This window comes from Xyrauchen texanus, chromosome 14 (assembly GCF_025860055.1).
Source record: "Xyrauchen texanus isolate HMW12.3.18 chromosome 14, RBS_HiC_50CHRs, whole genome shotgun sequence".
NCBI lineage: Eukaryota > Metazoa > Chordata > Actinopteri > Cypriniformes > Catostomidae > Xyrauchen > Xyrauchen texanus.
Window position 1 is genome coordinate 29,098,793 of NC_068289.1, and position 14,759 is coordinate 29,113,551.

Here is a 14,759-nt window from a genome sequence, read left to right on the forward strand (position 1 = left end):
GACTGCCTAATTGGCCCCGGGGACTGTCTCATTTCCCTTTGTGCCCCCGTGGACTGTCTCATTTCCCTTTGTGCCCCCATGGACTGTCTCATTTCCCTTTGTGCCCCCATGGACTGCCTAATTGCCCCTTGTGCCCCCGTGGTCTGTCTCCGTGTCCCTTGTGCCTTTTTGGTCTGTCTCTGTGCCCCTTGTGCTCCCTTTTCTCTGTCTGTGTTCCCCCGGGTCTACCCCCTCACTCCTTGGGTCTTTTGTTTCTGTTCTTCTGTGTGGGTTTTCTTTTTGCTTTAGGACCGTCTGGAATCCTGTCCTTTTTTTATTCGGGGTTATGTTACGTTCCTGTGTTGTCTGCCCTCTGTTCTCTGTTTCACTATCACTTTGATTTCACGTTTCCTTGTTGTCCGCTCCGTGTTTTCCTTTTCACCCGTCACCGATCCCGCTCCATGTCACGTTTTCCCTGTTGTCCGCCCTGAGTCTCACTGTCCGTGTGTTAAACTACATTTCCCACAATTCCCGGCCTCCCCCACTGCCTGCACTCATCATTGTTTTCACCTGTGTCTCGTTCAGTCTCCACTTTGTCTGCGTATTTAAACCTTGGTTCTTTGTTTACTCTCTGTCGGTCGTTGTTTGGTAATGTTTCGTTTCTTGCATGTTGTCCAGCCTGGTCCGTGTTCCCTACCCGAGTTCAGAGTTTGTTTTTTCGTGTTTATATCTGTTTCGTTGTGTATCAGTTTCCTGTTTTCCCCTCGTGGACTTTTCTTTGTGTTTACCCCTTTTATTTCTTATGTGTTTAATCCTAGTGTTGTTAGTACTTTGCTTCCTCGTGTTTATCTGTTCCATTGTGTTTCAGCTGCCTGTTTTCCCATCGTGGACTTTTATTTGTGTTTACCCTTTTATTATTTATGTATTGAATAAAACCGCGTTTGGATCCGCACCTCTTGTCCGTCTTGTCCTGTGTCAGCACTAGACGTAACAATCTGAGAAAAATACTCATGTTGCTAAGATGGTTTTGGTAAACACAAGATCTCATCAAAATAAAACATTCATTTTAAATGACTTTGTTAAATCACAGGACTTGGACATTTTATTCATAATGGAGACTTGGCTTCGAATCGTGAGTTGGAACCTTTTAATTGTACTTTCTCCCAATGGATATGATTTGTTTAGTTCCCCCAGGACTGTGGGGCGAGGTGGGGGATTGGCTTCAATTTTTAGAAACATATGTAAGTGCCGATTGCTACCCACGGATCAATATAATTCCTTTTGAAGTACAACTGCTACAGGGTCAGCTGCCTATTCCAGTACTTTGTGCTCTCATTTATAGGCCATCTAACTATAATAAGGATTTTATTCAGGAATTTGCTGGTTTTCTCTCTAACATTCTGCCTACTACGGACAATCTTATAATTCTTGGTGATTTTAATATTCATATCTGCTGTCCTTCCAAGCCACTGGTTAGGGAGTTTTTGCAGATTATTGATTCTTTTAATCTCACACAGCATATTTCTGGCCCTACTCATGAGCACGGTCATACACTTGATCTTGTTTTATCTTTTGGCATTTCTGTACAAAATATTGAAATCTCTGACTTTTGTCTCTCTGATCATAAGCCTATTGTTTTTAATGCTATATTGCCTGGGCAAACTTGAAAATCGTACCCCTCTGGGTCCTTTTCTCGCATTGTTACCTTAGCTATGGTTAGTCATTTTTCTGAGGCCTTCTCCACTTTTTCCAAAAGTACTCAGGAATTAATAAACACAAATTTAGGAATAGAAGAGGTAGTTACCCATTTTAATGATACCTGCACTTTTATTTTAGACTCTGTCGCCCCTTTTAAATTTTCAAAACCTAAACTTAGGACAGAACCTTGGTTGAATAGTAATACACGAGCTCTCAGACAGGATTGTAGGAAAGCTGAGCGTAAATGGAAAAAAGACAAATTGCAAGTGTCTTACGAACTCATGAAATACACTCTATCCGTTTACCAACATTCTATAAAAGATGCAAAAATCAAATATCTCTCTGAAGCAATTTCAAATAATTCTCACAATCCCAAAGTTCTGTTTAATACAATAAGTAGAAAGTTCTCTCCTACTACTAATTCAGGCCTTGATGCTACACCTGAGACTTGTACAGCGTTTTTAGATTTTTTTATGGGTAAGGTGGATGCCATACGATCTAGTATGACCATTGGTAGTTTTGATCTCTCTGAACAAGTCACCTGCTCCGCTCTGTTTGATCGTTTCGAAACAATATCCCTCACAGATCTTATGGATATAGTCCAATAGATTAAGCCGACCACCTCTTCGGTTGATGTTATTCCCACCCGGCTCTTTAGAGAAGTGCTGGATACTATTTGCTGTAGTGTATTGGCCATTTTAAATAGCTCATTGAACAGTGGCTGTGTTCTGTCATGCCTTAAGCAGGCAGTGATCAGGCCATTTCTCAAGAAGTCTAATTTAAATATGACCGATCTTAAAACCATATCTAAACTGCCTTTTTTTATCAAAAATCTTGGAGAAAATTGTCTTTAATCAGCTTTCCCTATTTGTCTCAGGTAACAATATTTTAGATACATTTCAATCAGGTTTTAGATCACAACATAGCACTGAGTCTGCACTTCTCAAGGTGTCGAACGATTTGTTGCTCACTCTGGATTCCAGTAAATCTGCAGTTCTAATGTTACTTGATCTCAGTGCTGCATTTGATTCCGTTGACCATGCTATCCTCCTTAAATGTTTAAGGGATGAGGTTGGCATCAAGGGAACTGCTTTAGATTGGTTTACATCATACCTCTCAGATAGGACTGTGAGGGTTACGATTGGAAATTTGTCCTCTTCTTCTGCATTGTTCACTTGTGGGGTACCCCAGGGGTCTCTCTTGGGACCCATTCTATTTTCTCTGTATATGCTCCCTTTGGGTTCTATCATGAAGAAATATAATATTTTATATCATTGCTATGCCAATGATACTCAGCTATATATTCCTCTTAGTTCTGATTACTCTTGCTCTGTGATTCTAAAATGCTTTGAGGACATTAAATGCTGGACTGCAAAAAACTTTCTCCAATTAAATGAGAGCAAAACTGAGGTTATGTTTGTTCTTCCTGGTGCTGTCTCTGATATCACTAGGAACCTAGACACACTGTCTTCAAATGTTCATCCTTTTGCAAAAAACCTAGGTGTGATTTTTGACTCTGAGATAAATTTTGGAAAACAGATAAATGCTGTGGTGAGGAGTAGCTTTTTGCAATTAAGGCAAATAGCCAAATTAAAACCTCTGCTCTCATTTAAGGATCTGGAGACAGTTATCCATGCCTTCATCTCATCTAGACTTGACTATTAAAATGCACTGTATATGGGGCTAAATCACTCATCTCTGTATCGCCTGCAGTTGGTCCAAAACGCAGCTGCTAGGTTGCTTACTGGTGCTAAGAAGAGGGAACACATTTCACCGGTTTTAGCATCTCTCCACTGGTTACCGGTGCATTATAGGATCCATTTTAAGATCTTGTTATTTGTTTATAAAGCCTTAAATGGTGTGGCCCCTTCTTATCTGTCAGAACTTCTGAGCTTTCAACAAACCCCTAGAAGCCTCAGATCTTCTGACAAATTTCTCCTGCAAATACCTCAGTCTCGCCTTAACTTTAAAGGGGATCGTGCTTTTTCTGTTGCTGGCCCTAGACTATGGAACAGTATACCTCTGGATGTTAGGTCTGCCCCTTCCATTCCTGTTTTTAAATCACACCTGAAGACGTATCTGTATTTCTTGGCTTTTGTTTGAATGTTTATTGTAGACTATATGGCAGGGTTTCCGTTGTCCGGTATTTACCGGACGTTGGCTGGTAAAAAAATTAAATGTCCGACAAAATTGAATCTCTCCGGTCAAATTGTCCGATTAAAATTGCCTAATAATCCCGTCCCCCTAACACAATCTGAATTTGAGAATAAGCCTAAAATGTATAAAGCAAAAATACACCGATCTCTTGCTATGTTATAAAGGAACAGGCTCTATCGTTTGAAAGTTATGAAACAACATCGCATGCTGCATTTCAAATAAAGCGCACGCCTAAAACGGCTGCAATATAGACCTAAACAACAAACGATTGAGTGAGACGTTTCAAATATGGCCAGGCCCAGGCAGACTAGCTTTAAAAGCTTTTTTCAGAGGCCAGACGATGGTGAATCAGGAACATCTCATTATAGATAGATCAGTGCTTCTAATCCGCGCATTCGTGCAGTTTTTTTCTCTATCATCAAAACTGAATAGCCTATGTTCATCAGTGCATGGTTACAGTCTATATCAAGCAGGGACACGTTTGTGTGCATTTTATTTTGTGATTTCACCGGAATTAATAGAGAGTCTCCGCAACGGCGATAGATTGAAACGCGCGTCCTAGTGAAGATTGCGCAACTTCGCGCAGCGCGTCGTCCATGCAACTGATAGCAGCGGACACGAGGCTCAGCTTGATTTCAAAAACAACAGATTTTAGCGCTAGATCTCTTATTTAATAACGGACTAAATGAATGATCTGCTAGTTAACTGGAGATGTTTTATTTATTTGTATTAGGTACATCCGTGCCTCAATGTTTCAAAAAGTGAATGTGTGTGAAACCACAGTAAAAAACAATTGGCGTTGATTGACGCCAATCGGACGTTCATGTTTTCTTTTTCGTCTATTTGAAAGTTAAGCTAATAATAATATGTTGCATTCTATACGGCCTGATTATGTCATTTTTTAAGTTACATAGACTGCCTCCAGTTTTCCTCAACTTGACTAATTAAGAGGCGATATATTTGACCGGCATATCATCAAAATGTCCGTAAAACGAAAGTGACCGGCACCATTTTTTTCTAGCGGACACTCTGCTATATGGGTAATTTCTTGTATTGTTATTAGTCTTTTATTCCTCTGTGCCCTGGTATTGTTTCATTTGCATATGTACAGCACTTTGGTATACACTAGTGTTCTTAAATGTGCCATATAAATAAATTGACCTTGACCTTGACCTTAGAAATCTTTATTGAAGAATATTTTGAAATCCCTATGGAGAAAATCAAGGGGAAAAATACTTCCAGAACCAAGGGTGCTGAAACGTGGCAGTCACTGTCGCTCTTAATTGTGATCTTATGTTTGCCTCTGAGGACTGCGTTGAAACTTAATTTTTGTTTTCATGTTCAAGAGCTGTACGTTTTGAGTCCATAAACAAACATGTGCACACACAAACACTGGCAACCAATGTGTTATCTTTGCCTGTATCCACAGCAGCTTCATGCAGAGTTTCAGCTGATCAGTCATCCATTAGAGGACTTCAGATCTTACTATATGTTTGTTTAAAGGTCACGGCCAGTGTAACTGTGCCAGGTGTGACTGCAAGGAGGGCTGGGCCGGAAAGAAATGTGATTATCCTCTCTCTTGTTCACAGTCTGTGGAGGCCAGTCATGCTTTGGCATAGGTAATTATGTATAGCATCTATGTACATGAGATCTGTGCCAAAGTGAGTTCCAATGGCAGCTTTTCACAGTTCAAAGGTGTTACATTGATGGGTCACATAACAGGCCAGAGGACTCTTAAAAGTAATGTGTGTAATTTCAATTGGCTGAGTTCGAAAAGGCATACTACCATACTAGTTTCCCTTACCATACTTAGTATTTCTGCATATGGACTACATTTCAACTGGTGAGTTTTCACATACAGCTTAAAAGCAGTAAATGCTCTGCATCATCCTGCAGAGTTTTTCCATGATGATTGATGTTACATCCTTCTGTTACTTTGCACTGCTAAACCCAGAGAACAACACAAATCCACCAAAAATAATGTTGAGAGTGCTGTGAGTCATTGAATTCTCCTTCTGTGGATGAATGATTTGTTTGACTATTTAATTTGAATTGCCTATTTCACTATATCAAGATTGTTCCCTTACCATGGTAACCAAAAATGTCCATGGTAACCAAATGTTGCACCAAAATGCATAGCTACTGCAGTGATTGTTATGGTAATAAAACTGTTAACTTGGCATTAGCTAACACTGTCATTAAAAAGAAATGAGACAAAATGACAAATTCTGAAATTAATCAGAGCTAGTGTGGTTGTTATTTCCGTTGTTCCCCACTGTATAAGTAAGTAAAGTGTGGTAAAAATATTAGTCTTGGAGATTTGGTGGTTGGTGAGTGAGGTGATTATTTAACTTAAATGGACTCTGTCTTCTATGCACCTGTTTTTAAATGACTTTGGCCCCCACATATTCCAGCAACATCTTGAGTATATAATATAACTTTCTCTCTTTTAAAAACACTGTAAAACAGTTAAAGGATGGGCAAGGAGGAGGCGAGAACCGGCTTGTCAACATAAATAATAATTTAATAAGAAACTTAAAACACAACATAAACAAACACACATGCGGACATGCCCGTAATTCTCTCTCTCTCTCGAACAATCGTCAACGGCCGCCTTTATCCCTCGCGTGCCTCATCAGGCCGATTGGGGACCGGGCGCGCGATATTCCGACCCGGCCCCGCCCCCCTCCGCTCCACATTCCTCCCGGCGTTATCTCAGGCCGGGGTGCCACCGGCATGACTTACACCCCCCCATTCCTGGGGCGGGGTGTATCTCGCGTGGTTATCCCCGCCTTCCTCGCCCTGGGAGGAGACAGAAGGGGAGAAACAACAACAAAATAGGCGAGGGAAAAGGCCAACACGGTGCGAAAGGGAGAGAGAAAGGAGAGAGAGAAAAAGCTCACTCACCGGTTCTCTGATGTACCGTTGCGTGGTCCTCGAACACTCCTCCACACTCAGGCGGACGACAGCCGCTCCAACCCCGGGCGAACCGGAGTGAAACCTTCGACCCCCAGCGGGCAGAACGCGCCTCCGCTTTCTTGGCAGCAAATGGGGACACTCCTCCGCCCCTGGCAGCGGCCCTACCGCTCCGGGCGGTCGGAGAATTTCTTCCCTCGTCCCCTCGCGGACGCCGGTCTCCCTCGACCCCTCCGCGTCTCTGGGGACGGCAGGGCACTCCTCCGCCCCCGGCAGCGGCTCCCTCGCTCCAGGCAGTCGGGGTATCCCTTCCCCACTTGCCCCGCGGACGACGGCCTTCCCCGCATCCGGGCGGTCGGGCTACTCCGTCACCCGGCAGATGGCAGTGGCACTCCCCAGGGTGGATGGCAGTGTCGAGGACTCTGCGACGGGCATCCCTCCTCCCTCCCGGGTTTTGGCACCAATGTAAAACAGTTAAAGGATGGGCAAGGAGGAGGCGAGAACCGGCTTGTCAACATAAATAATAATTGAATAAGAAACTTAAAACACAACATAAACAAACACACATGCGGACATGCCCGTAATTCTCTCTCTCTCGAACAATCGTCACCGGCCGCCTTTATCCCTCGCGCGCCTCATCAGGCCGATTGGGGACTGGGCGCGCGATATTCTGACCCGGCCCCGCCCCCCTCCGCTCCACAAACACTTAAGTTATAATGGCTGTCCCTGGGTTGAAAAAGAGTAAACACAATTAAATCCTCTAAGGAATTTCTAATATATCATAATATTTCCATCTTTTACTTTGAGTGTTATTTCATTGCCAAACACTGACAGAGGTCTGTTTGTTGTACAGCACTCAAAATCATACAAGTCCATATTTGTTGAGTAACACATCTTCTCTCAAGTTCTATAAGATTCTTTTTGTTCATTACCACATGTATAAAAAGCAAAATATGCACAGAGACTGGATCTTGGCAGTCTGAAATTCTCAGACTCTCTCAGAGAGAGAGTGAGAGAGAGAGAGGGAGGGAGTGAGAGAGAGAGATAGAGGGTAAATGATTAAATTGTAACTAAAGTGTAAAGTGTCACCATATGACTTGCTGCCAGAATTCATTAATTAGCTTTAATTCTTTCAGCTGTACCCTTAAACCGCTTCAAACAAATCATGGTTTAAATGGTGGCCAAGCGAAATTATTAATTGGCAGGCAATACAAAAAATACAAATAAATTAATTCCTGGACTCATGTGCGGAATTAAATAATAGAACAAGCCCCTCATCAATAACAGAAAGCTGAATATTGGACTAGTGGCAGATTCTGCTTATGTGTGATAAGCTTTTGCCAGGATGCAGTTTGAACGGAACACTGTGGCTTTCCAGTTCAGCATCAATAAGCCATAGATTGTTCCAATGTTTTGCTAACTGAGAGTGTGGCCTGAGAAGTGGCCACCAAATGATGATTTATACATCTGTTTACATAGAAATTCACCCATGATTGGAGCTATAGGTCTGCTCCTTGCATCCATTATCTTGACAGGAGGTAATTACGTAAGTTTCCTCCACTCTGAATTTCACTCCCACAATTAAGAGGAACTGTCAACCTGGCTAAATCAATGCAAACATTTACGCAGTACTGTGGAGAAGCTCCCCATATGAGGGATTCTCATGTCATCCCATGCAGAAATTGTTTGGAATTGCTAAGCGTCAAAAATAAAAATAAATAAATAAATAGATTTAACTTGTTTTCTTTATTTCTTTTTTTTTTTTTTACTTATGTTCCCATTTTTCCAAGTTAAGGGAATGACTCCTGGGAGAAAGAACTGCGTACTGAAACCTAAAAACTTTTTTCAGTCCATACCTTCATTAATATCTGAAGGAATCTGACCTCCATCAGAAGAGGGCCAGACTTTGCCAAAAACAATTGGTAGATGTGACACCCCCAACAAAAATAATGGTACCACACCTTACACTGCTTACTCACTATAGAGAGTAAGCAGGACTCAGCTGAAGAGCTTGAAAAGGGTTCTGAGTAACAAAGAGCCAGTTGAGCTTTTTTTCCAGTCAACAGCTGGGAGATTTCACATTCTTTTAAGTCTGAAATATCCCTCAGGAAATACCTGTTCTGAGGGTGTTTCTGCTGACAATGAAAAAAAAATACTACTGCATATAAGTCAATATTTTCGTGAACTTGTCAGAAATCCCCTGATTCTCTGGTCTTTACACTGAACATTTGATGTTGAATGTGACCATTTTTACACTATATGATATGATGTCCAAAACTAAATGTACTATTCCTGTCTTTTGATTGTAAATCCCACCAAATCAGCACGTTCCAAAATGTTACCAGTTCTGAACACCATTGAAACTTTGTGTGGTGGCATGCAAAAAAGTTTTCTACCTCTTTCATTTTTCAAGGGCTTTTATTCTTACTATAATCTGAATTGAAGGACATTTACACTCAATATATATACACATTATGTTTTATATTCATATCCCACACACCTACATGTATTTCTATCTTAAAACCTACTCTGAAAGGGGTTTAACTCTGGTTCTTTGTGGCTCTTGATATTTCCTAATTGCACTTTAAAAAGCAGACGGTGAGAAACCTGCTCACCCCATTTAGTGCACCAGACTCATTTGCATGAACCTTTGCGCTTGGCACGGCAGGTTCAGGCTTCACAAAACACATCAAAATACACTCAGCACAGCACCAGCACACTTGTCATTTAATGTCAGAGAAGGCAGTGGTCTGTGCTGCTAAACATTGGTGTCTTTATTAGGCTAATTTTCCTTGTCAAATTTGTGGGACAAAAGTGATGCTGGTTTGTGTGCATCGTCATCTATCATTCTAGAAAGCCAAGGAAAAATGATTGCTTGAACATTTTGCATACTTTACTAAATAGTGTGTGACATTAAAATGCATATATCCGAAATCGTAATACGTTGAAATAATGCAAATATTGCATCTGTGCATGCTTTTTCATCTATCACACCCCTTGCAAATTGTTGTAGCTGCCATATAAATTTTTACCTAGAACCTAGAAGTTAAGTAATAATGAATTATAAGGTTATAAATTAGTAAGTCTGCAAACTGGAATGTAGCCAGTGTCTAAAGAAAGCTGGTCAACAGAGATGATGTTGTTATATAATTCCCAATCTTACTTGGGACGGCTGGTGCCACTTCCAGGGCAGCATTTATCTGAGGTTTTGAGCTCCATGGTTATAAATTCATAATAATGTAACTCTTAAAGATGAACAAGGGGTCATATTATTGGCAGTTGATGAGGCTGAGTCATTATGATGTTTAAAAATTGAGAGGAACTGGGCTTTGTCTTGGCACCTGCACAAAAACGGCTCTCCAGAGAATTGAACTTACCGGATGGCTGTCTCTCAAATATTGTGAAGGAATTAATTGTTCGATTCGGACCAAAGCACATACATGATCAGTGAGGTTGCCATTAATCACGTCTAAGCTAGCAGTGCTGCTTTCTCCATTTACGAACACATAATGCCACTAGCTACTGTGAAAAAGCATATGGAAATGTTACACTTTCTCTATGGGGTCTAGAGTGTCATGTGATTGATACAGTCTGTATTGTATCAATAAAGATGTTGAATATTGTTTATTACGATCTATTAATGCTTGTTATTGTTTACTCTGTTCTTTCATTACAATAAGTTTTAAATTTAACCCATTGTGTTCCACTTCTTGAATTCTTTATAATTCAGCTTTTGATGGATGACATCATTAGGGGGTGTTCACATAGAATGTGCTTTTGCTTCAATCTGTGCTGTTTTTCTATGTAAACATGCCCAAGACGGACATCTTTGCCCATTACACCACATCTCAAAAATTTTTTTTGCATCTCAAGCATGAGCGCCACATTTTTAAAACATATTACAAGATCATATTACTATGTTCTTTTAGTCTAGCTTTTTTAATGCAAGAACATGTTTTGTCTGAATGATCCCATTGAGGTGTAAGAAGAAAAGGAGTAAAAAATATAAAGATGAAGTGTGTGGTTTCTGTAAAAGCAAAAAGCAAAAGTGTTATGACATCACCAGTTACTGTGGCAACGGCAGCTCACAGCTTTTATCTGTTGGCAGACTGAGAGGTTGTCAGACAGGGCGTTGCTTTGTTGTATTCTTTGCCTGCTTGGAGCTAGAGTTTTAACGGCTGTCAATGTCAAACAACGGCAATTACACCCTAGCAGACTAATGCATTTTAAGATAACTGTAGACTCAGGCACTCTGTTCTTTTTAGTGCAACAACCTTTTCAATTGACCTTGAAACCAAATAAGTTAAATTCAAGGTGAGTATCTGGACTTCACCCAAAAATGAAAATTCTGTCCTCATTTCTTCACCCTAATGTCATTCCAAACCAGTATGACTTTTTTTTCTTCATTGGAACACTTAAGGAGTGGCAGAATGTTAGGAACTGACAGCCTTAGTCACTTTCATTATATGGAATAAAATGCAATGAAAATGGTAACTAAAGCTGTTATTCTTACTACCATCTCTTTTTTGTGTTCCACAGACAAAATAAATATTCATATGGGTTTGAAATAACATGAGGATGATTAACTTTATGATGATTAATTTTCATTTTAGGATGAACTATCCCTTTCATATCATAAAGGTCTTGATAATAAGAAATAGCAAAAATAGCAACAGCTTGAATCTTACTGGGTCTCATTGTCATTTTCTTGTTTTGCTTATTTCAAGGTTTGCCAGTCACCATGTGTATTTGTGTTTAAGGGCAGTGTTTGTGTGGCCAGTGCACATAAACATGTACACAGCAAGAACTGTCTAAGATACTATTGTAAACAATGGTAAAAATTGCTTGAACAGTCCTATGGGGAAATTTAATCTTTAAAATGAAACCTTTAGCTTTTTTTATCTAAGTGAAAAAAATGATTGTTAATTATGATAATTTAGGGCTGCATAAAAAATGTGAATTTGGAGGAGAGTATTATTTTACTATCACTTTATATAAATCATTTCTGTCAAAAGTCCATCACTCACAATCTAATGAACCTTGCAAATTGCAAAGAAGTCATTATACATTTTGGTCTCATTCACAGCAACAAATTCTAGCTTTCTTTATTGCTTCTGGTAGATCATTTGTAAAAATGAAACAAAAAAGAACAGAACAGCCTTATCAACTGCTCTAAATTACTTTCAGTGCAGCTGAGCTGTTAATTTCTACGCTATCATAGAGACTTCCATCAAAATTCTTGCCTCTTCCCACTTTGGTAGCTTGCCATCCAAAACAAAACCAGCAGTGATACACCACATCATATCAGTTTTCCTATGGTGATAGCATAATTGCCTGTGGGTTTAAACATTAACCCACAAACTGTAGACTCCAGTGTACTGTACAATGCATCATGCATTCTACTGACAGCACTTACTCATTAACCTGTTATAGGACTATATCCTTTATCTATTATGGTGGAAAGTAGTGCATACTCTCACACATTATGACATTAAGTATATTGATTTTTAAACACTAGTGCATCAACAATGTTGTACAAATGGTTCTGCCAAGAGTGGGCAAGTAGGTGATTAATAGAGAACTTGTATTCACCCTGCCTTAATATTTTTTTATGCACACCCTCAGAACATACACATCGTGGATTGATTACAATCAGCTCAAAATGCAATCAAGGCACTGAAAATCAAGCAAATCAAGAGGTTGATTCATTCTTTGATGGTGTCAATTTTACAAAATTTTTGGGTTAAAGGCATATGGAACACCATTTACCTTTCACTTGGTACTATACAGTAAACATGAAAACAATACCAATAAATGTGTTTGTTTATATTAACATTTATTTATTAAAACATAGTCATATGAAAGTCACATAAAATGTATGCATTTTATTTTTACATTGCTTTAAATATGCACTAAGTAATTTTTTGCTGATTGCTAAACTTTTAAACAGAAATATATATATATATATATATATATATATATATATATATATATATATATATATAAATAACAGAAAAATATGCTCATGGTGTTCATGAGAGTCACAATATTGAGATCATATGACAAGCCAGAATTTTTCAATAATATAATCTCAATAATAACCTCCTGTGTGATTGGACGCTTTCACTCACTGAATACATTTTATTCAACTTTATTTTGAAGTGTCTATTTTAGTATGCATTTAAATTGGTTATTACTGAGTAATACTAATGAACTATATACAGTTACTGTGTACTTATTTTGTAGATCTGCTTGTACTTACATATTGTTATTATTACTGTAGTAATTAATATTAGTTACGTGTAATTTGTGCAACATGGATGGACAAAGTAAAATAAAGTGTTACCAATTAATCATGGCTAACTGTGAAAGTATATTTTTACAATGACATAGGTAACTGAGAACTGAGTTTTTCAGCATTAAGCTGCATCCTCACCACTAGATATTGCTGCAACATTATCAAGAATATTACTAAGTGAATATATTTTTATAAAATAAAAACACTTATAACACAGTAACAGACATTTTTATGTATCTTTTAGTTTTTATTACAAAAAGTAGTTTGGCTGATATTAATTATCACCTTTTTGCATCATTAGTAAAAACAATCATGTGTAAAAAGGAGTGTCATGTAGGTCGCAGGCACGGAGTTGCACCTTTAATTTAACCAAGCTGAGTGGTCACAAAAAAACAGCGTTCCCCTTCTGTCACTCATTCGTGACAGAATGGGAGTGACGTCGTGTCATTGTGTCGACGTTGTGTTGAACTAAGGTTCGCTCTTGAGAGCACTGAACACCTCCCATTCGTTGAGAAAAGGCCAATGAGAATTGGCGAGTGGAATTTGCATGCCACTCCCCCGGACATACGGGTATAAAAGGAGCTGGAATGCCCACACCATTCAGATTTTTTTTCGGAGTCGAGCGAGCTGAATACTACTGCTGTTCCATTCACCTCTTTAAGAAGCGTATGCTGTTGGATATATGGTGCATTTACAGTGGCTTTCTCTTCTTCTGCACGACAAGTGCAGAATTCGTCCCTGGGCACTTCGACAGCTCTAAAAGGGTGTATATTCCTACTAAAGAGTATATTTTTCTATTAGAGCACACACATTGACGTTGAACATCTTTTTAAATACGCATCTTTGGGCGTGGTTTCATCAGGTAATTCTCTGCGGACCTACCGTTCCCCAGCATGCTAATATGACACTGTCCGATTCCAGAATGAGACCAACCCGCCTCACGGCCAGCTTGACAACTCTTTCAGGGCCCGCGAGCTGGATGAGTCTTCGATTGCTGCCTGCTCTGGTATTCCCTGATGGGTGCACCCTCGGGACAGACAAACTGGCACACAGCTGGCCCCAGGGACTGCGCAAATACACATTCCCCCAGTGAGCCTTCTTGCACAGACCCTGTGCAAAGTCAGGGAGGACGAGGAACAAGTCACCCTCATACTGGCCCACCTAGACTTGGTTCTCGGACCTCACGCTCCTCGCAACAGCACCTCTCTGGCAGATTACTCTGAGGAAGGACCTTCTTTCTCAGGGATGGGGCACAATCTGGCACCCACGCCCAGACCTCTGGAACCTCCTCGTCTGGCCCTTGGATGGGACATGGAAGACCTGAGTGGCCTACCACCAGCAGTGGTAGACATGATCACTCAGGCCAGAACCCCCTCTATGTGGCATCTTTATGCCCTGAAGTGGCGCCTGGTCGCGAACTGGTGTTCTTCCCGAGGTGAAGACACCCAGAGATGCGCTGTCAGGTTAGTGCTTTCCTTCCTGCTGGAGAGTTGGGAGGGGCGGCGGTCCTCCTCCAACTGGAAGGTATATGTAGCCACTATAGCCGCACACCATGATGCAGTGGGCGGTAAGTACCTAGGTAAACACGACCTGATCATCAGGTTCCTCACAGGCTCCCGGAGGCTGAATCCTCACAGGCCATGCCTCTTCCCCTCATGAGATCTTTCTGTGGTCCTCCTGGGCCTTCTGAGAGCCCTGTTTGAGCTGCTAG

The 14,759-nt window shown here is 40.4% G+C and overlaps 1 pseudogene; it reads left to right on the top strand.

Moving 5' to 3' along the window:
- Positions 1-14,759, top strand: part of LOC127654587 (integrin beta-like protein 1) — a 61,861-nt pseudogene that overhangs the window by 20,218 nt on the left and 26,884 nt on the right.